The sequence below is a fragment of the Oncorhynchus mykiss genome, chromosome 12 (genome assembly GCF_013265735.2).
Source record: "Oncorhynchus mykiss isolate Arlee chromosome 12, USDA_OmykA_1.1, whole genome shotgun sequence".
Classification (NCBI taxonomy): domain Eukaryota; kingdom Metazoa; phylum Chordata; class Actinopteri; order Salmoniformes; family Salmonidae; genus Oncorhynchus; species Oncorhynchus mykiss.
Window position 1 is genome coordinate 16,647,197 of NC_048576.1, and position 23,434 is coordinate 16,670,630.

The 23,434-nt window shown below is 41.7% G+C and overlaps 1 protein-coding gene and 1 long non-coding RNA gene across 3 annotated transcripts in view; both read left to right on the top strand.

The window, feature by feature from the left end:
- mat2al (methionine adenosyltransferase II, alpha-like) overlaps window positions 1-23,434 on the top strand; it is a 41,880-nt gene that overhangs the window by 3,904 nt on the left and 14,542 nt on the right. The gene's annotated exons all lie outside the window — the stretch shown is intronic.
- On the top strand, window positions 1,294-22,415 carry LOC110537071. Of its 2 annotated transcripts, none has more exons than XR_002475565.2 (6): window positions 1,294-3,556; window positions 3,670-3,867; window positions 16,377-16,504; window positions 16,630-16,738; window positions 17,086-17,173; window positions 22,105-22,415. It is a non-coding gene; the product is annotated as an uncharacterized LOC110537071 (long non-coding RNA). The 2 variants fall into 2 exon arrangements; XR_005034888.1 differs by lacking the exon at window positions 22,105-22,415 and adding an exon at window positions 18,718-19,123.

Consider the following 23,434-nt stretch of genomic DNA (forward strand, 5'->3'; position numbering starts at 1 on the left):
TTGAAAGTGGAAATTAAAACTTTAGAACCTTTTTTTAAAGCTAAAATACACTACAAGTTTGCAGCAACAAAAGAGTGATCAAATGAAGATACTACATCTGTAAGGTCCACGTGCTAATGGATAATTCCTATTTATTTTTATCTTGTCAAGGCTTGTGCTTGTCAAGGCCAAACAAGGAAATTAATAATTCTAGTTGAAAACGGAAATCGGATATCAGCTTATTTTTTCGTTTATGGTGTCCCATTTCGGCATCGAGTAACAGAAAACTAATAACATTTATCCCATTTTTCGTTTAATTCATACCTGGAAGTACACGCCGCCTAATATAATATTCACAGTGCATAGCAGGTGTTTGCTTAGTCTGGGTTGAGCTGCAGTGTCGGCAGCAGAGTGCTGGGGACGAACAACATCTGAATACAAGCTTTGGGTGGATAGGCAATGGCATGGCGAGAGAGCTTGGGGTTGTTTGGGAGGGAGTTTAGCCCCTCAGTGGTTCTTCCTGCTATTCTACCTTGGTTTCTCCCTCAGCCAGTGATATATATATATAGGGTTGCTTGAGGGGCTAAGAGTTGAGGAAGAAGTAGATTCAGTTGTAAGTGAACATTTAAGAACACAGTACTATGCTTTTTAAATCCACCCAGATGGATCTAAGGACCCTAAAACAGGGAGGACCGGTGCAGCTTTTGGTGTTCCTGAGTTTAAGGTGGCAGTGACAAAAAGAGCCACGGATAATTTATCTGTTTACACAATATAGTTGTTGGCCGTACTATTGGCTGCAGAGGAGGTGAGGCCAGACAGAGTAGTCATCTGCTCTGACTCCTGTGCAGCATTGATTTGTGTCTCAGAGCAAAGACAGGATGTGTTGTATGAGGTTTTGCAGTGTTTGTATAGGGTGAAACAGATTGTGGTATTTGTGATGTTCCTCTGGGTACCAGCTCATGTTTTATTTTTTTATTTTTTATTTCACCTTTATTTAACCAGGTAGGCAAGTTGAGAACAAGTTCTCATTTACAATTGCGACCTGGCCAAGATAAAGCAAAGCAGTTCGACACATACAACGACACAGTTACACATGGAGTAAAACAAACATACAGTCAATGATACAGTATAAACAAGTCTATATACGATGTGAGCAAATGAGGTGAGAAGGGAGGTAAAGGCAAAAAGGCCATGGTGGCAAAGTAAATACAATATAGCAAGTAAAACACTGGAATGGTAGATTTGCAATGGGAGAATGTGCAAAGTAGAAATAAAAATAATGGGGTGCAAAGGAGCAAAATAAATAAATAAAATACAGTAGGGAAAGAGGTAGTTGTTTGGGCTAAATTATAGGTGGGCTATGTACAGGTGCAGTAATCTGTGAGCTGCTCTGACAGTTGGTGCTTAAAGCTAGTGAGGGAGATAAGTGTTTCCAGTTTCAGAGATTTTTGTAGATTTGAGGAATAATGGGGTTAAGTGAACTGGGGAAATCTTCAGGGGCTGTAGTATTTAATTATGTATTTCGTTTCCTTAGGTAGATGAGATTATTGGGTATGATTTAGACCTTCACTGTCTCTGGTCCAAACTCCAGTCAATTTTGTGACAGCCAGGAAGATACAACTTTGAATGTTAGCTAAAATGCTTAACTAATCATGAAGTTAGCATGCCAATAGGACGAACTCCACAATAACTGAACATAGTTGCTTGCACCACCTGGATAGCTAGCATTAGCCGGCTAACGTTACTGCTGACTGGTAGCAAGCTAGCAGGCTGGCTACTGGCATGTTAGCTAGTAGTAGCTAGTGGAAGTAAGTTAGTCCCTCGACCAGCTACAAGATGAAGCTGCCCGGCCAGAGGTACCTGCTGCAGAAAGGTGAGATTTCTACAGTACTTTCTGTAGCTAATTTAGCTAGATAGTCTGTCCGGCTGGTGCTTATTGAATGAGTAGGCTAATAATGAACTGCAGTTATTGTGAATGGTTACCCATCTGGCCCTTTGCATAGCTATTTCTTACACATTCAATACAACTATATCCATTTAAGCTACAGTCAATGCTGATATTGTGTGTGTGTGTGTGGGGGGGGGGGGTCAGAACGTGCCTGCAAAAGGACAGACCGCGCCTGCAAAAGGACAGACCGCATCTGAGCAGATCATCAACTTCATCCAGTTACATCAGCCAATACAGTAAGTTACAATCGGGGTCTGCCCTGACAGTCCTGAAGAACGACGGAGAGGACTACATCTTCACCACGGCAAACAGATCCCTCTGTCCAGACCTTCAGTTCTGCTACCGGTAAGTTAGGGAAGGTGCCTAAGAAACTGGGTGATATGTTTAGAATTCAGGACAGTCTTGTGTTATGATGATTATCATAATTTCCTTTTGTATCGTGGTACGTTTTACAGTATTAGTAGTGAACTTGTGGACACATCATTGTGCTACTTTTACTTTTTGCACAGATTGTACCACAGTGTGTTCAGGCAGGCATATGGGGAACAGAATGGGCCTGAGAGGCATGTTGAGGAGTATAATCTTAGGTGCTGGCGATATCTGTACCAAGATTGAGAACCTCTTGTAGGAACACCTCGCGTGGCTATCTACTCCCCACTGATGAAGCGTGTCCATCAGGCCAGACACAGTGAGGAGCTCTGCTTCATTGATTTCTCTGGGAACATGGAACAAGAGAACTGCAGAGGTTTACTTTTTTTCTTCTCTTACCCACATCTGTGCTGGCGGTCTCCCCCTTGGGGTTTCCTGATTCAATCTGAGGATGAGGCCACAATCCTCCTGGAGTGTCTTCAACTGTTGAAGGACATCCTTAGGGAGGATGCCTTTGCAGGGAGTGGTCAGGCTGATCCTCACCTCATTACAGATGACTGCAAGGCAGAGAGGGGAGCATTAGGGAGGCCATTTCCAGGGTCCAAACTGCTCCTCTGCACCTTCCACCTACTCCAGGCAGTGTGGCTGTGGAGAGAGGCATAGACCTGAGAGACAGGCAGACCCTCTTCGCTGTCCCAAAGACATCATGTATGACAGGGAAGAGATAGTTGAGCCCCTCTATCAGCAGGCAGATCAAAACACATTTGTAGCCAGGTTAGTGTAGTATAACAGTATAATGAGGTGCAGTCTACTAACTTATGCTTTATTTTCAGTAACTTTTCAGTTTTAGTATTTTCTAATTGAAATTTACCCAGTCCTTGTTTGGGATATGTTGTTATTTGGGATACATTTTCCCTTTTATAGTTTGTAACCAGTATGTGATAGTTCAAGTACATATTTTACTCTAATTACAGGTACAAGAAATTCACAACCTACTTCCATTGACTGTTCACTCGTCTAGAGTGTTGGGCATTCAGCTATCGGGAGGAGCTGCCAACCTGAGGGAGTGACACCAATAAGGCAGCATGCGGATCCTTAAGGGTAAACTCCTCCAGAGGACGAAAGTGTTAAATCTCCCTGCGCCTGAAGGCTTACTATGAGGCACGGATGACTGGCATTGTCCTTGGCCGCCGGGAAATGTTCCAGCAATCACATTTTCTGGCACAGGATAGTAGCGTCAACCCATCTGACATTGAGCAGGTAAATAGTGATGAATACAGGTTTGTAATAAATGTTTTAATAATGTGGTCTTTTATTATTTGTTGTATCTTCTATTATAAGCTGTCTATCTTCTCTCTCCTAATGTCTGTCAGGTGTGCGGAGAAGCAGTACAGGGTGAAGGGCACCACACCAGGCCAGATCTATACTGTGGACATGCATTTGTTCAGTAGGGCACACGGGAGCTCCATGCAGACACCAGGCTGCTGTGGTCCAGATATACGAATGCCTGTCCAGCAACTTCGTCCTGACAACATTGGAGATGAGGGATGAGTTGCTGAAGACAATAGGAGGTAAAATGGTGGCAATTTTATTGTTGTTTATGGTTACACAATCATTTTCATGTGAATATTTGATGTACCAAAGCAGAGTGCTGAAGTTGATTAAATATCTCTGCAGCCACTGAGACAGCCCAGTCAGTCACTAGAGGGCGAGGACAGCCCAGTCAGTCACTAGAGGGCGAGGACAGCCCAGTCAGTCACTAGAGGGCGAGGACAGCCCAGTCAGTCACTAGAGGGCGAGGACAGCCCAGTCAGTCACTAGAGGGCGAGGACAGCCCAGTCAGTCACTAGAGGGCGAGGACAGCCCAGTCAGTCACTAGAGGGCGAGGACAGCCCAGTCAGTCACTAGAGGGCGAGGACAGCCCAGTCAGTCACTAGAGGGCGAGGACAGCCCAGTCAGTCACTAGAGGGCGAGGACAGCCCAGTCAGTCACTAGAGGGCGAGGACAGCCCAGTCAGTCACTAGAGGGCGAGGACAGCCCAGTCAGTCACTAGAGGTCGAGGACAGCCCAGTCAGTCACTAGAGGTCGAGGACAGCCCAGTCAGTCACTAGAGGGCGAGGACAGCCCAGTCAGTCACTAGAGGGCGAGGACAGCCCAGTCAGTCACTAGAGGGCGAGGACAGCCCAGTCAGTCACTAGAGGGCGAGGACAGCCCAGTCAGTCACTAGAGGGCGAGGACAGCCCAGTCAGTCACTAGAGGGCGAGTGAGATCACAGACACCATGATGCATATGAGGCGACAATGCAGAATGTAATCTTATTATTTGATTTATTAATCTATTTAAGCATTTCACAATGAGAACATGCAGCTGGTTTGAAGAGTTTCATATCTCCATTTGAATAATTCATCAGCATCTGGACAATTTGGTGATGTCACACCCCAGCTGGTGACTGAAGTAGTAACAACGAGTCCTTTTTTTACTTTAGCATTACCACAGCTATGTTACTTATTTGCTTTATGAAAGAGTATTATAAGGTACAACATTCGTTTTATTTATTATTGAATATATACAGCTACAGTTTAGGTGACGCAATGACTTCAACAAGAGGACCTTGCAAACGGTTCGTTAACAGATTAATAATCTAATCATCTCTACATATCTAGATTATAGACCAGGGTTCCCCAACTAGCAGCCCACAGTGATTTTATTTGGTCTCCCAAATATTCTGAGCAAAAAATATATACAATTATTTATTTTTTGTTTTTATATTGTTGAACATAAAATACGATAAAAACACTAGCAAATCAGCTCGAAGTGATTTTAATTGAGGAAATATGTTCCAAAGTATTCCCACGCATATTAGAGATACAGTTCCTTCGGAAACTGTTCACACCCCTTGACTTTTTCCACATTTTGTTGTTACAGCCTGCATTTAAAATGGATTATATTGAGATTTGTTTTGTCACTGGCCTACACACAATACCCCATAATGTCAAAGTGGAAGTATGTTTTTCGAAATGGTTAACATTTTAATGAAAAGTTAAAGTCTTGAGTTTAACTTTTTGAATGAGTACCTCATCTTTAGACCCCACACTTACAATTATCTGTAAGGTCCCTCAGTCAAGCAGTGAATTTCAACCACAAAGACCAGGGAGGTTTTCCAAAACTTCACAAAGGACACCTATTGGTAGATGAGTAAAAATAAATACATACACCCAGTCACTACAAAGATACAGGGATCCTTCCTAACTCAGTTGCTGGAGAGGAAGGGAAACCACTCAGGGATTTCACCAAGAGGCCAATGGTGAGTTTAAAACAGAGTTTAATGGCTGTGATAGGAGAACTGAGGATCGATCAACATTGTAGTTACTCCACAATACTGACCTAATTGACAGAGTGAAAAGACAGCCTGTACAGAATAAAAAATATTCCAAGACATGCATCCTGTTTGCAACAAGGCACTAAAGTAATAATGTAAAAAATGTGGCAAAGCAATTAACTTTTTGTCCTGAATACACATGGTTGTGTTTGGGGCAAATCCAATACAACACTTTACTGAGTACCACTCTCCATATTTTCAAGAATAGTGGTGGCTAAATAATGTTATGGGTATGCTTGTAATTGTTAAGGACTGGGGAGTTTTCCAGGATAAAAAAAATAAGCACAGGTAAAATTCTAGTGGAAAACGTGCTTCAGTCTGCTTTCCAGCAGACATTGGGAGATTAATTTACCTTTCAGCAGAACAATAACCTTAAACACATGGCTAAATCTACACTGGAGTTGCTTGCCAAGAAGACCGTAAATGTTCCTGGGCAAATGTTGCACAATCCAGGTGTGGAAATCTCTAAAATTTACCCAGAAAGACTCACAGCTGTAATCGCTGCCAAAGGTGCTTCTACAAAGTATTGACTCAGTGGTGTGAATTATTGTCATTATGAGGTATTGTGTGTAGATTTTGAATTCAGGCTGTAACAGCAAAATGTGGAATATGTCAAGGGGTATGAATACTTTCTGAAGGCATCGTATTTATGATTATGTACAAATATAAGCAAGGCTTGAAAATGTATTATTATTGATTATCATCTTGTGGTCAATTTGCAGAATACAAATTATTTTCAATTATGTTCCGGTCCCCTGACTATCCTCTGAAGAACAAAAAATTATATTCCCACAGCTGACTCTAGTTGATGATCCCTGACCTATTTTGTTAGTATGTCACACTCACTGTTTACGAACTGACTCGGTTGGAGTTGCACAAGTGCAGCTTGCGTTTGTTGTTGGAAGCTGTTAGAAAGACACCCATTGGCCCACACCACAGAAGAAGTACAAACTTCCTCTTCGGAGTTCATACTGTTAGGTGACCTAAACTGGGATATGCTTAACACCCCGGCCGTCCTACAATCTCAGCTAGATGCCCTCAATCTCACACAAATTATCAAGGAACCTACCAGGTACAACCCTAAATCTGTAAATATGGGCACCCTCAGAGATATTATCCTGACCAACTTGTCCTCTAAAAACACCTCTGCTGTCTTCAACCAGGATCTAAGCGATCATTGCCTTTGTCCGTAATGGGTCCGCAGTCAAAATACCACCCCTCATCACTGTCAAACGCTCCCTAAAATACTTCAGTGAACAGGCCTTTCTAATCGACCTGGCCCGGGTATCCTGGAAGGATATTGACCTCATCCCGTCAGTAGAGGATGCCTGGTTGTTCTTTAAAAGTGCTTTCCTCACCATCTTAAATAAGCATGCCCCTTTCAAAAAATATACCTGCTGGAGCGCGTGCTGCTATGGTAACCAGTGAGATGAGATAAGGCGGGGCTTTACCTAGCAAAGACTTATAGGTGACCTGGAGCCAGTGGGTTTGGCGACGAATATGAAGCGAGGGCCAGCCAACGAGAGCATACAGGTCGCAGTGGTGGGTAGTATATGGGGCTTTGGCGACTAAACAGATGGCACTGTGATAGACTACATCTGATTTGCTGAGTAGAGTGTTGGAGGCTATTTTGTAAATGACATTGCCGAAGTCAAGGATCGGTTGGATAGTGGTTGGATAGTTTTACGAGGATATTTTTAGTAGCATGCGTCAAGGAGGCTTTGTTGCGAAAAGGAAGCCGATTCTAGATTTAATTTTGGATTGAAGATGCTCAATGTGAGTCTGGAAGGAGAGTTTAGTCTAACCAGACACCTAGGTATTTGTAGTTGTCCACGTTAGAGGTTGACAGATTAATCGGAATGGCCGATTTAATTAGGGCCGATTTTCAAGTTTTCATAGCAATCGGTAATTTTGGACGATTTAAAAAAATAAAAATAAAATATATATATATATATATATATATATATATATAATATTTTACACCTTTATTTAACTGTGCAAGTCAGTTAAGAACACATTCTTATTTTCAATGACGGCCTAGGAACGGTGGGTTAACTGCCTTTCAGGGGCAGAACGACAGCTCAGGGATTCAGGGGCAGAACGACAGCTCAGGGATTCAATCTTGCAACCTTACGGTTAACTAGTCCAAGGCTCTAACCACCTGCCTCACGAGGAGCCTGCCTGTTACGCGAATGCAGTAAGAAGCCAAGGTAAGTTGCTAGCTAGCATTAAACTTAATAAATCATAATCACTAGTTATAACTACACTAGGTTGATGACTTTACTAGTTTATCTAGCGTGTCCTGCATTGCATATAATCGATGCAGTGCGCATTCGTGAAAAAGGACTGTCGTTGCTCCAACGTGTATTTAACCCTAAACACCAACGCCTTTCTTAAAATCAATACACAGAGGTATATATTTTTAAACCTGCTTATTTAGCTAAAAGAAATCCAGGTTAGCAGGCAATATTAACCAGGTGAAATTGTGTCACTTCTCTTGCCTTCATTGCACGCAGAGTCAGGGTATATGCAACAGTTTGGGCCGCCTGGCTCATTGCGAACTACGTAATTATGACATAACATTGAAGGTTGTGCAATGTAACATGAATATTTAGACTGATGGATGATAGATAAAATACGGAACGGTTCCGTATTTCACTGAAAGAACAAACGTCTTGTTTCCGGATTCGACCATATTAATGACCTACGGCTCGCATTTGTGTGTTATTATGTTATAATTAAGTCTATGATTTGATAGAGCAGTCTGACTGAGCCATGGTAGGTACCAGCAGGCTCATAAGCATTCATTCAAACAGCACTTTTGAGAGTTTTGCCAGCAGCTCTGCTGTTTATCACTTCAAGCCTATCAACTCCCGAGATTAGGCTGGTGTAACGATGTGATGTGAAATGGCTAGCTAGTTATCGGGGTGCACGCTAATAGTGTTTCAAACGTCACTGGCTCTGAGACTTTGAGTAGTTGTTCCCCTTGCTCTGCATGGGTAATGCTGCTTCGAGGGTGGCTGTTGTCGTTGTGTTCCTGGTTTGAGCCCAGGTAGGAGCGAGGAGAGTTACGGAAGCTATACTGTCACACTGGCAATACTAAAGTGCCTATAAGAACATCCAATAGTCAAAGGTATATGAAATACAAATGGTATAGTCCTATAATTCCTATACCAACTACAACCTAAAACTTCTTACTTGGACTCACTCATATTGAAGACTTGTGTTAAAAGGAACCACCAGCTTTCATATGTTCTCATGTTCTGAGCAAGGAACTTAAACGTTAGCTTTTTTACATGGCACATATTGCACTTTTACTTTCATCTCCAACACTTTGTTTTTGCATTATTTAAACCAAATTGAACATGTTTCATTATCTGAGACTAAATTGATTTTATTGATGTATTATATTAAGTTAAAATAAGTGTTCATTCAGTATTGTTGTAATTGTCATTATTACAAATATTTAAAAAAATTAATCGGACGATTAATCGGTATCGGCTCTTTTGTCCTCCAATAATCGGCATCGGCGTTGAAAATTCATAATCGACCTCTAGTCCACATTCTAGGTCAGAACCGTCCAGAGTAGTGATGCTAGGCGGGCGGGCGGGAGCAGGCAGCGATCAGTTGAAAAGCATGCATTTAAGGGCCACCCGGGTGGCGCAGTGGTTAAGGGCGCTGTACTGCAGTGCCACCAGAGACTCTGGGTTCGCGCCCAGCCTCTGTCGTAACCGGCTGAGACTGGGAGGTCCGTGGGGCGACGCACAATTGGCCTAGCGACGTCCGGGTTAGGGAGGGTTTGGCCGGTAGGGATATCCTTGTCTCATCGCGCACCAGCGACTCCTGTAGCGGGCCGGGCGCAGTGCGGTTGCCAGGTGCACTGTGTTTCCTCCGACACATTGGTGCGGCTGGCTTCCGGGTTGGATGCGCGCTGTGTTAAGAAGCAGTGCGGCTTGGTTGGGTTGTGTATCGGACCTTCGTCTCTCCCGAGCCCGTACGGGAGTTGTAGCGATGAGACAAGATAGTAGCTACTAAAACAATTTGGATACCATGAAATTGGGAAAAAAAGGGGTAAAATTCAACAAAAGAAAAGCATGCATTTAGTTTTATTAGCAGTTGGAGGCCACGGAAGGAGAGTTGTATGGCATTGAAGTTAGAGGTTTGAGGTTTGTTTACACAGTGTCCAAAGATTTTATTGATGTATTATACAGAATGTATTATACAGTCTGTGTAGAGGTGGATCAGAGAATCACCAGCAGCAAGAGCGACATCATTGATATATACAGAGAAAAGAGTCAGCCTGAGATTTGAACCCTGTGGCACCGCCATAGACTACCAGAGGTCCGGACATCAGGCCTGCTGATTTGACACACTGAACTCTGTCTGAGAAGTAGTTGGTGAACCAGGCGAGGCAGTCATTTGAGAAACCAATGCTGTTGAGTCTGCCGATAAGAATGCGATGATTGACAGAGTCGAAAGATTTGGCCAGGTCGATGAAGATGTCTGCACAGTACTGTCTTTTATCGATTGCAGTTTAGGACCTTGAGCGTGGCTGAGGTGCACCCATGACTAGCTAGGCCCAATCTCAAAGAACACCTAGACCCTGTGGAGATCTGTGAGGATTTGATTGGTATAAGCAATATGGTGAAGCTTCAACTTTGCCTATCAGAGGACAACAAGGTGGAAACATTATCATATTGATTGCACCTGTCAAGTTTATATGGTCTGGGGGTCCATTTGGGATTGTGCCTTAGTCTGAAATCAGTCTCTCCAATTGTGGACTCAGGTGCTCTCTATACTCCTACCTCTAAAATGTTGTGGTAGGTTTGATCACACACAACTAAACGTTTGGTAAACCTTTCTACATAATATTACAGTTACATTTGTCATGTTAGGAGGCGGAAGGTGGCCTAGTGGTTAGAGCGTTGGGCCAGTAACCAAGTTCTAGTTTTAATCCTGGAGTTGACAAAGTGAAAAATCTGTCTGTGCCGCAAGGCACTTAACCGTAATTGGGTCTTTCTATAAATAAGGGGGCCGATGTGTGACATCAGGGTCAAAATGGTTTGATATACATTTTAAAAATGATTTTTCTTGCAGTTTCATATGTGTAGTTAGGCACAATGAGACCATAACCACCTAGCATCAACAAAACATCTACATGTCATTCAAAGTGGCACAGACTGTTTTGATGCAAAGCAACTTCATGGTGCCAGGCACTTGCTTCAGACTACGGTGACTTTGGTTTCTTTCAATGACCTCACTGGGTGTTGCGTAGCACTCTCGTGGGTCCAAAGTGGGAATCATTCCCTGTAGTTCTCACACATAATGACACTGCTGAATGCTTACACCCCTTTTATGGTTGGTGAATGTCTGCTCACCAGGTGGCCATTCGCTGTCTGTAATTTCAGTTTTGATATTTTCACAGTATTCGTAGAGGCAACCCACAAGTGTTGCACTTCTCTGTGGCTTAATGGTTCTTGGTCCAAATCTGTGAAATATAGCAGCTCCTATTGAGATACCATGGTTGGCTTTGAGACATTTTTAGTGCAGTGGAGGGGTCAAGAAAGCTGTCTGCCTTCCCAGTCTTGCTCACCTTTTTCTTATCTGGCATTTTTCCACTGCTGAGACTCTGTCAATCTCTTGTTTTTTTTAAGCTTACCTTTAAAAGTTTTCTACTGACCCCAAATCATTTTGCAAACTGTCTCTGTAGTTTGTATTTCAAGATCATATTCAGTGAACAAGCCAAAGCCTTTCTAGTTGGAGATTGTCTGAACTCTGACAGGCCATTGGCTACTGCTTCAACAACTGCCACTTCCAACTTCCCCTCTGTTGTGGTTCTGATGTTTTTCTGACAGAAAATAGCTGCTTTGTCAATAAGGGTCCATGGTAGTAGTGACATACTGTGCTACCTGTTTTGGAATACAAGCTTTAGCCCTTTTGAAGGTTCATCCTTCTGGCAGATGGACCCCGTACATCTTGCTCTGCTGTCTACAAGGCTCTTTCAGGATGTTCAACTTGCTTTCTCTGTTCCTCTTTATTCTCTAGTTCCTTGAGACGAATCCTCTCTGCCTCCAATTTCTCTTGTGCTTTCACCTGCTTTGCCTGTTCTTTGTTCTGACCATATTTTCCCTGTCTTTTTTATTTCTCTTTCATGCTCTTTTGACCTAGCTGCTCTCTGTTCACATTTTTTTTAAAGCTGTCTTTGCATTCTTCTTTTTCTGCTATTCTGTTAAGTGTTTTCTTAACACATTTCTGGTTTCGCTTCCTCTCCTCGCTTTGCTCTCATCTTCCGCATTTTCTGGGAAAGGCTTTTCTGCCTTCTCCCTTTCTTTGCATGAATGTTCTTCTTTTTAAGGATACTATCAGCAAGAGACATCATGTCTGTTTTGTCCTTTGTTAAATATTCCACACTTTAATCTTCATTCTGGTTCTCCAACTTGGCTTTCTAGTTCCACTATTTATTTTCGGAGAGGATGGGACTCGTTCTTCTACCTTAATGCATCATATGTATAGCATGTACAGCATTTTTTAAGGAGCCATTCTGCAACTTTTTGAGCTTTGAACCTGTAAAAATCTAAATACAATTTGATTGTAAATACCACACACAATTACATCAAATGCAATAAAAAGTGTATTTTAGAGCTGTCTAACTTCTGTCACATTATTTTTTAAATGATGTCATAGATTCATCATAAAGGACAATGAGTAGACCTACAGGGAAAACTGCAGATTTTAGAAAATATTCCATTTCTTTTTTCTCACAATTTTTTTTCTCTAAAAACTAGAACATTGGTTGTTCTATATCCACAACAATTCTTAAACCACATCAGTAAAACATTTATAAAAAATTGGTGTAGTTCTCTTTTTATTCAACTGTGCACCTCAGCAGAAAATGCTGTAGTTCCCCTTTAATTCAACTTCCCACCTCTCAATTAACCATTGTGTTTGGCTAGGTTGTTTCTGTAGGCTACTAGACATGTGATGGGAGAGTTTGCAAAACAAACGAATGCCCACCCGATTGATATAAACCATCATATCATTCTGCTAGGTATGTTTTCTTTGCAGTCAACATTTAATTGGGGAAGTTTTGGGGGAAAGCCTTTAGAAATGAATTATGTTTGTGCATGGCACTCATGTTGTGCACGATGATGGATCTATGTAACACAGTGTTTTTCAAGCCAGTCATAAACAGTTACCACACATTATGTTTGTACATTTCCAAACAATAAGTCAAATTAAAAGCTAACACCATTAACAAAAATGTGGGTACTTGAATTAGTTAAATTGCATTTTCTTTAGTATTTTGATGCCAATCTCGGCACGCGTCGCCTTCTTTGATGGGGTTTAATGGCAGTTGGCATCAAATATTAATGGTGCATTACCGCCACCAGCTGGACGGGGTATTGAACGAGAAAATAAAAATCCATTGCGGGAGAGGGAAAACGACATCATACAAAAAAGACATGTTAGCAAACACAATCCATCACACTTATTCAATCAGTCCATTCCAAGATACATCCCTACACAGGCTAAGGGGTCTGTGAGGGTGGAACATTCAGCAACAGGATTTCTTGCAAGGCTTCTGCTGTGAAATCCTGAAGTCCAAAGAAACGTTCAGCTGCATTCACAATTATTCAAATGTCTCTGCTTGTGCTGTACAGTTTCACAGTTTGCAATGAATAATACAAGGTCCACCTTGTTAACATGCAACATTTCACAGTCCCTCGGTTGATGGAAAAACCTTCACTGGTCGTGGTGGCTCTACCAGTGGCGGTCGGTGCCGTTTTAAGATGAGGAAGGACTTTTTCCTTTTTAGCATGGCCTTATTTCTATTACAACTTATTGGATGACTGCCATTCATATTCCATTGGAATGAATATACCCCTGATCACACGCAATTACAGAACTAGCAGCCACATACAAACAGAATGATCACTTTGCTCGTTGTGTGTGTGTGTGTGTGTGTATATATAATTCATTTTCGCATCTACATGCTCGCTCACTTTTTTTCCCTATGCTTGTGGAGTTCAGTGCACAATACAACAGTTGTCTGTGACCAGGCAAAACATTTTTTCATTGTCACCATATTACCTAACGTCATAGTCAACATAGTTATAGTAGCTAACGCGCTAGTCAACCCTCTACAATCATGCAATACAGTGTACAGCAAGCAGTTTTGTCAACTACTCACCACGTTTTATGCACTACAGTGCTATCTAGCTGTAGCTTACCATGATGCTACACCAGAGTGCTATTGAGACTACTGTAGACCTTCATTGCAAAACAATGTTTTATCAATTTAAAATACATTTGAATATACTTACCATAGTTTTTATCTTAAAATTTTAACTTTTTATGTTTCACAATTTTTATTCTTCTGAAATTCACTGAGTAGGATGGTCCTCCCCTTCCTCCTATGAGGAGCCTCCACTCGGCTCTACTACCAACTAAGGGGCCTAGCCCGAGCCATAAACAGCCCCAGACCATTATTCCTCATCCACCAAACTTTACAGTTGACACTATGCATTGGGGCAGGTAGCGTTCTCCTGGCGTTCGTCCGACTGCCAGATGGTGAAGCTTGATTCGTCATGTTGGTGAGATTTACAACACTCCAGCCGACACTTGGCATCGCGCATGGTGATCTTCGGCTTGTGTGCGGCTGCTCGGCCACTTGGTATTGAGTGTTATGACCGAGGATAGACTATTCAGCACTCTGCGGTCCCATTCTGTGAGGTTGTGTGGCCTAACACTTCGCGGCTGAGCTGTTGTTGCGCCTAGAGGTTTCCACTTCACAATAACAGCACTTACAGTTGACCGGGACGGCTCTAGCAGGGAGGAGATTTGACTAACTGACTTGTTGAAAAGGTGGCATTTCATTACGGACACACGTTGAAGGTCACTGAGCTCTTCAGTAAGGCCATCCTGCTGCCAATGTTTGTCTATGGAGATGAATGGCTATGTACTCAATTTTATACACCTGTCAGCAACGGTGTAGATGAAATAGCCAAATCCACTAATTTGAAGGGGTGTCCACATAATTCTTGCGCCACCCCAGAAATAACCCCCTTGATAGGCACCATGCTTTGAAAATCCAAACAGAAAACATTCCACTCTAATATCTTTTTGTCTTAAAACATGCTTCTTCTCTGCCGCAGACACACAAATCTAAAGACCACTTCTTTTGACTCCACACTTTCCTCCAACACATTCCCGATTTTCCTCGAGACATTAAACAGATTTTCAGGTAGCATTGGTCCAACATCCTCACCCCCCGACTAAAAACGAGTGTAGGGGTTACCTAGTTTCCACCACAACTTTACTTCTCATTTCCTTTCTTCGCCACGGTAACACATTCTCTCACTATGCTATTTTCATCACCCGACTCACTAGCAGTTTCAAACTGCTTTTCCGATAAGCACCTTCACGGCAAGCGCCTGCTTTTTCCCCTGTCTTTTGACAGGCGTGCGCTTGGCTGAGGCTCTCTGAATCCATCCAGTCACCGCTCTAATGCTGTTGAACAATTACGTCGAATTTGGGGGGGGAACACATGCAGCATCCTCATGCTTATCAAACTTTGTGGCTGTGTTAGCACAGCAGGCTCTGGGGCCTTCTTGCCATGGGCACAAAAGGAGAAAATCATACCTGCTTGATATAATTGTGTAGTACTTGGTCTGTTCTCCTTTTTGTTTTGTCAACTTTTCTGCATTTTCTCTGTGAAGTGGGCTACTGGACTTTTGTTTCTTTTCCCACCTTGGCTTAGTATTAGCACGCGAGATATCTGACGTCTATCTATTTTAGATTTTTCTCGCTATAGCTATTAGATTTTCCTCATTCTCCCTCAGCCTGGTGAATTGCATCCCTCCCCCTTGCTTTGGTAGCAAAAAAAAAGTTTTCCCATCGGATGGGCCCCAGCAATTATTCTGTAAGTCTCTGCTCTCTCTTTGCTTTTGATCTGCGGTCATGTTTTAGTTGTGTTCTAGCTGGTTTCCAGTTGTTGGGCTTTGGCTTGCCGACCAAAACCGTGGTGGTTGGCTAGGCTAATAGCTAGTTGTCTAAATGGCTAACGGTAGCTGGCTGGATAACTTCATATAGCGATCATTATTTGATAACTGGTTAATGGTATTTCCAAAACGTTGGTTTACTTTAATGTAGCTTTAAGCTAGCTGTTGATATTAACTGGCTGACTTATGCAGTGGTAACTTAACATTAGCAGGCTGGTAGAGCTACCGTTAGCAGGTAAGTAGGACTAATGTTAGCAGGCTAGTTGCTAGCAACCTTGCAAGTTGATTTGTAAATAAATTCATAGTCTTTGCTTGTAAGTTGGCAGAAAATGTAATTGAAACCAGACAATTTGGTTTAATTTGAAGTTATACATTTTGAAGTTATTTCTGTTTACATTCTAGGGAATTGTCTGGCTTGCCGGGTCTTCCATATTACATTACACCCAGGCAAAACATTTTCTGACATGACTTCGTCATTCTCATTGGTTTGATGTAGCTAATAACTTAAAGTCGAAAAGTGAGAACTTTAACTAGCTAGCTAACTAATGATTTGCCTAAACACTTAGCTATATATTTGGGGTGAATAAGTTGCTGTACCAATAACATGCTGTCAATATGCTAGTGTAACTATTCAGAAGCATGTTAGTTAGCACAACAATATGAGCTGACTTGACATCAAAGCAAAACTTCACTTTTGCAGATGGATACCCTTTCACTACCTGTGGTGTGGGAAAAGGATACATCAACACCCTGGAGAGATGTTTGTGGTGCACTCACTCATAACACGTTTTTGAGTGATTAATGAGTATCATCTTCAAGGTTGATAAGGTAAGCAAATGCATGTATTATTCTCGTAAATGTAGTCTATATATGAATTTGTAACAATTGGATCTTTCATTGCTTTAAACTAGTAACTAGCTCATCCTGATCACGTGTTGTTCCTTTCTTTCTAGAAGCAATCAGTTACAAGTCAAAAAGACAGATTGAGGCCTTCAATCGAACTGAGGACAGAGAAATATGTGTGCACCGGGTCAAGGCTTCTTGCATGCATAACTTTTAGATGTAAGTTCTTTAATTAATTTTGGAAAAATAATATGAATTGCGATATTATTTCTTCTGCCCAAGCCTCATATACCTTAGTCAGGAAGAAGAGAATACTATTAGACAACTGGCTCTTAATGATTAAGTCTAGATTGAAGATCATAATTAGTTGATTAGTTTGAATCAATTGTGTTGAGGCTTGGCTGTAGAAAAATATTGTATGTGGCTCTCTAAGACAGGGGGCACCAATGTTTTGTGGGAGGGTGCAGGACCTTCCCTGATTTGAGGGAACAATATATTTTTTACGAATAATTTACGTTTTGGTTATACCGATTTTTAAAACAATGCATAAATGTGCTATGCTTTAGGTTGAAAACAGGTGGTTAAATGCCTGAAGAAGATGTGACTCTGCACATGGGAATATCTTTGGTATGTTCCTGACATTCAGAAGCTGAGGTAAGACCTTCTGAAGTCGAGGAGTCAAAGAAATTATATTTATACAATGTGTGACTGTCGCTATCAATTGTTCGATTGATCTGTATTAAAAATGGTGCCGGAGAAGAAGGCAGACGTTTTACGTGTCTCCAACCGATTTTGTTTTTTTGTTTGTTTATTTGCGTTGTTTGTAACTTATTTTGTATGTAATATTACCGCTACCATCTCTTATGACCAAAAATAACTTCTGGACATCAGGACTGCGATTACTCACCACGGACTGGCAGAATCCTTTTTTTCCTTTAACGAGTCTGATGAGGCCGACTCGAATTATATACTGCTTTCTCGGGAACAGGCCCAGATCTCGGTGATTTGCGTGAAGAGGAGAAAGAGAAAGGGGCCAGAGGGCAGGCGGCCTTCTGAAAATTCATAGGTGATCGAATAAACCCTCACTTCCTTCCATTCTGCTAGCAAACGTGCAATCTTTGAAGAATAAAATCTATGACCTACGCGGGAAGATTAAACTACCAACGGGACATATCTTATGCTTCACAGAGTTGTTGCTGAACGACGACACTATCAACATACAGCTGGCTGGTTAAACACTGTAGATAGAACAGCAGTATCTGGTAAGCCAAGAGGTGGCGGACAATGTATTTTTGTAAATAACAGCTGGTGCACAATATCTAAGTAAGTCTCGAGCTATTGCTCGCCTTAGGTAGTGCGGTCTATAGCTTATGAGATACTCTATCTACCTAGAGAGTTTCAATATGTATTTTTCGTAGCTGTTTACATACCACTAAGACAGTGTTGCATGAGCTGTATTCTGCCATAAGCAAACAAGAACAAGGCCCTCCTAGTAGCTGGGGACTTTAATGCAGGGAAACTTAAATCCATTTTACCAAATTTCTATCAGCATGTTAAATGTGCAACCAGAGGGGGGAAAAAAACTCTGGACGACCTGTACTCCACAGACAGAGACCCATACAAAGCTCTCCCTTGCCCTCCATTTGGCAAATCTGACCATAATTCTATCCTCCTGATTTCTGCTTACAAGCAAAAATTTAAAGCAGGAAGCACCAGTGACAAGATCAATAAAAAAGTGGTCAGATGAAGCAGATGCTAAGCTACAGAAATGTTTTGTTAGCACAGACTGGAATATGTTCCGGGATTTTTCTGATGGCATTGAGGAGTACACCACATCAGTCATTGGCTGTAGAAGCCAATGACGTCATCCCCACAGTGACCGTACGTACATACCCCAGCCAGAAGCCATGGATTACAGGCAACATCCACACTGATCTAAAGGCTAGAGCTGCCGCTTTGAAGGAGCGGTACTCTAACCCAGAAGCTTATAAGAAATCCTGCTATGCCCTCTGATGAACCATCAGACAGGCAAGGCGTCAATACAGGACTACGATTGAATCGTACTACACCGGCTCTGACGCTCGTCGGATGTGGCAGGGCTTGCAAACCATGACAGACTACAAAGGGAAGCACAGCCAAGAGCTGTCCAGTGACACAAGCCTACCAGATGAGCTAAACTACTTCTATTCTCGCTTCAGGGCAAATAACACTGAAACATGCATGAGAGCACCAGCTGTTCCGGAAGACTGTGTGATGACACTCTCCACAACCGATGTGAGACCTTTTAAACAGGTCAACATTCACAAGTCCGCAGGGCCAGACGGATTACCAGGGACGTGTACTGTGAGCCTGTGCTGACCAACTAGCAAGTGTCTTCACTGACATTTTCAGCCTCTCCATGTCCGAGTCTGTAATATCAACATGTTTTAAGCAGACCACCATAGTGCCTGTGCCCAAAATCACTAAGGTAACCAGCCTAAATGACTAGCATTCACGTCTGTAGCCATGAAGTGCTTTGAAAGGCTGATCATGGCTCACAGCAACACCATTATCCCAGAAATCTTAGACCCTCTCCAATTTGCATACTGTCCCAACAGATCCACAGATGATGTGATCTCTATTGCACTCCACACTGCCCTTCCCACCTGGACAAAAGGAACACCAATGTGAGAATTATATTCATTGACTAGAGCTCAGTGTTCAACACCATAGTGCCCTCAAAGCTCATCAATAATCTAAGGACCCTGGGACTAAACACCTCCCTTTGCAACTGGATCCCGGACTTCCTGGCGGGCCACCCCCAGGTGGTAAGGGTAGGCAACAACACATCTGCCACACTGCTTCTCAACACAGGGTCCCCTCAGGGGTGCGTGCTCAGTCCCCTTCTGTACTCCCTCTTCACTCATGACTGCACGGCCAGGCACGACTCCAACACCATCATTAAATTAGCCTATGACACAACAGTGGTAGGCCTAATCACCGACAATGATGAGACAGCCTGTAGGGAGGAGGTCATAGACCTGGCCATGTGGTGCCAGGACAACAACCTCTCCCTCAACATGATCAAGACAAAGGAGATGATTGTGGACTACAGGAAAAAGAAGACCGAGCGCACACCCCCATTCTCATTGACGGGGCTGCAGTGGAGCAGGTTAAGAGCTTAAAGTTCCTTGGTATCCACATCACCAACAAGCTATCATGGTCCAAGCACACCAAGACAGTCATGAAGAGGGCACGACAACCTATTCCCCCTTAGTAGACTGAAAAGATTTGGCATGGGTCCTCAGATCCTCAAAAGGGTCTACAGCTGCACCATCGAGAGCATCCTGACGGGTTGCATCACTGCCTGGTATGGCAACTGCTCAGCCTTCGACCGCAAGGCACTACTGAGGGTAGTGCGAACGACCCAGTACATCACTGGGGCCAAGCTTCCTGCCATCCAGGACCTCTAAACCAGGCAGTGTCAGAGGAAGGCCCTAAAAATTGTCAGACTCCAGCCACCCTAGTCATAGACTGTTCTCTCTGCTACCGCATGGCAAGCACTACCGGAGCGCCAAGTCTAGGTCCAAGAGGCTTCTCAACAGCTTCTACCCCCAAGCCATAAGACTCCTGAACATCTAATCAAATGGCTACACAGACCATTTGCATTGCCCCGCCTCTCCTCTTTTACTCCGCTGCTACTCTCTGTTGTTATCTATGCTTAGTCGCTTTAATAAATGTACCTACATGTACATATTACCTCAACTAACTTGTGCCGCACATTGACTCTGTACTGGTACCACCCTGTATGTAGTCTCGCTATTGTTATTTTACTGCTGCTCTTTAATTACTTGTTACTTTTATTTCTTATTCTTATCCATATTTTTTGTACTGCATTGTTGTTTAGGGGCTTGTAAGTAAGCGTTTCACACCTGTTGTATTCGGCGCATGTGACTAATAAAATGTAGATTTTATTCACTATGTTAGAAAATATGTATAATTAAATTGAGAGTTCATATAAATTATCATAATAAAAAATATTTGGTGGAATAACATTTCATTTGGGGAGATTGTGTGTAGATTTTCTTTCTTTATTGTTATTATTATTAAATGGAATTGCAGGAAATGGGTGTCAAAACATGACATTTCTCAAATGTTAAAAGGGGGAGTGGGGGGTTGGGGAATCCCTGCTCTCTGAATAGTTTGCTATACATTCACTTGAAGTTAGGCCTACTAAATCTATGTCCCAGTTTATGCTAGCTACATCATTTGTTTTTATATATTTATAACTGGCAGAAACATTGTTTCCTTGCTGAAAAATACTGTATATACAGTTGACGTCAGAGGTTTGCATACACTTAGGTTGGAGTCATTAAAACTCGTTTTTCAACCACTCCATACATTTCTTGTTAACAAACTATAGTTTTGGCAAGTTGGTTCTACTTTGTGCATGACACAAGTCATTTTTCCAACAATTGTTTACAGACCGATTATTTCACTTATAATGATGTCATGGCTCTAGAAGCTTCTGATAGGCTAATTGACATCATTTGAGCCAATTGTAGGTGTACCTGTGGATGAATTTCAAGGCCTACCTTTCAGACTCAGTGCCTCCTTTGCTTGACATCATGGGAAAATCAAAAGAAATCAGCCAAGACCTCAGAAAAAAATTGTAAACCTCCACAAGTCTGGTTCATCCTTGGGAGAAATGTCCAAACGCCTGAAGGTACCACGTTCATCTGTACAAACAATAGTACTCAAGTATAAACACAATGGGACCACGCAGCCGTCATACCGCTCAGGAAGGAGATGCTTTCTGTCTCCTAGAGATGAACGTACATTATTGGAAAAAGTGCAAATCAATCCCAGAACAACATCAAAGGACCTTGTGAAGATGCTGGAGGAAACGTGTACAAAAGTATCTATATACACAGTCAAACGAGTCCGAAATCGACAACCTGAAAGGCCTCTCACAAGGAAGATGCCACTGCTCCAAAACTGCCATAAAAAAGCCAGACTACGGTTTGGAACTGCACATAGGGACAAAGATCGTACTTGTTAGAGAAATGTCCTCTGGTCTGATGAAACAAAATAGAACTGTTTGGCAATAATGACCATCATTATGTTTGAAGGAAAAGGGGGAGGCTTACCTGAAAAGTTTGACCCAAGTTAAACAATTTAAAGGCATTGCTACCAAATACTAATTGAGTGTATGTAAACTTCTGACCCACAGGGAATGTGATGAAATAAATTAAAGCTGAAATAAATCATTCTCTCTACTATTTTTCTGACATTTCATATTCTTAAAATTAAGTGGTGATCCTAACTGACCTAAGACAGCGAATCTTTACTAGGATTACATGTCAGGAATTGTGAAAAACTGAGTTTAAATGTATTTGGCTAAGGTGTATGTAAACTTCTGACTTCAACTGTATAATGCCAGTTTCAGTGAGAAGCATAGCAACATCAAGGTAACTTTGTAACAGCTGACCCCATTTTTCCAAAGCCAAACCCGACCATTAGCCACGGAGTACCTTTTTTAAGATGCCAAAATAGAAAATGCTTTCAGTAACCATAATGTTGTTTTTGTTTTCTGATTGTTTCAGTGCATGTATTCAAAAATCTTTGGACGACGTACTTCCACAGGGCTGCCATCTACAAAGTTCACTCAAAAAGGCTATAGTTCTGAACCAAGTTAGATTTTTAGTTTTAATTCACATTCTCGTCTCTTTTAAGCTTCAATTGGTTAATGGCTAATTGCTCCGTTATCACTTGGCTCATGTAAATTCTGTAGTTTCCCCTCTAAACATCCTAAGTTCAACATCCTCATAGTGTTCACATATTTCTCATGTAAATGTTGTTGCTACATAAAAATATTAAATAAACAATTTATTTGGGAAATATTCAGTCTTTGCTTTTTTCTTAATTAGCATGCTGATGATTTGAAGTTGTGTTGGATTTATTTTGTTCTGTTAAGACATTGAATGTTTAGTACATTTTGTATGTTTAGTTTTCGGTGAGAAGCAAGATAATTCCAAGTTATATATGAATTGGTTCGTGTAGATGTGGCATTTCAATGTTAAAACACAAAGTAACTAAAAAAAAGTAACATTAGCATATTCATAAGGAGTTTACAGCAAATTTGCACAAGGATTGTTTGCCAGATGTTCACAAGTCGCTGCAAGACTCCTTTGTATGTGAAAATATGAGCTTGCCGCTGTCTGTTTCTACAGGTTATTACTGACGTGTAACTGTATACAGTGTCTTCAGAAAGTACTCGCACCCCTTGACTTTTTCCACATTTTGTTGTTACAACCTGAATTTAAATTGAAAAACAAGTGTCACTGGCCTACACATAATACCTCATAACGACAAAGTGGAATTCTGATTTAATAATTTAACAAATTCATAAAAAATGAGCAAGCCTAAATTATTTCAGGAGTAAAAATTTGTTTAACAAGTCACAGAATAAGTTGCATGGACTCACTGTGTGTTCAATAATAGAGTTTAACATGATTTTTCATTGACATCTCTGTACTCCACTCATACAATTATCTGTAAGGTCCCTCAGTCGAGATGGGTGACAATACAAAAAGCAGACATTAAATATCCATTTGAGCATGGTGAAGTTATTAATTACACTTTGGATGGTGTATCAACACACCTACTCACTACAAAGATACAGGCATAGTTCCTAACTCAGTTGCCGGAGAGAAAGGAAACCACTCAGTGATTTCACCATGAGGCCAATGGTGACTTTAATAGTATTGGATAGAAAACTCTGAAGTTTCTAAAACTGTTTGAATGATGTCTGTGAGTATAACAGGACTCATATGGTAGGCAAAACCCTGAGAAAAATCCAACCAGATATCGGGAAATCTGAGGTTGTAGTTTTTCAACTCTTTGCCATTCCAATATACAGTGTAAATGGGGTCA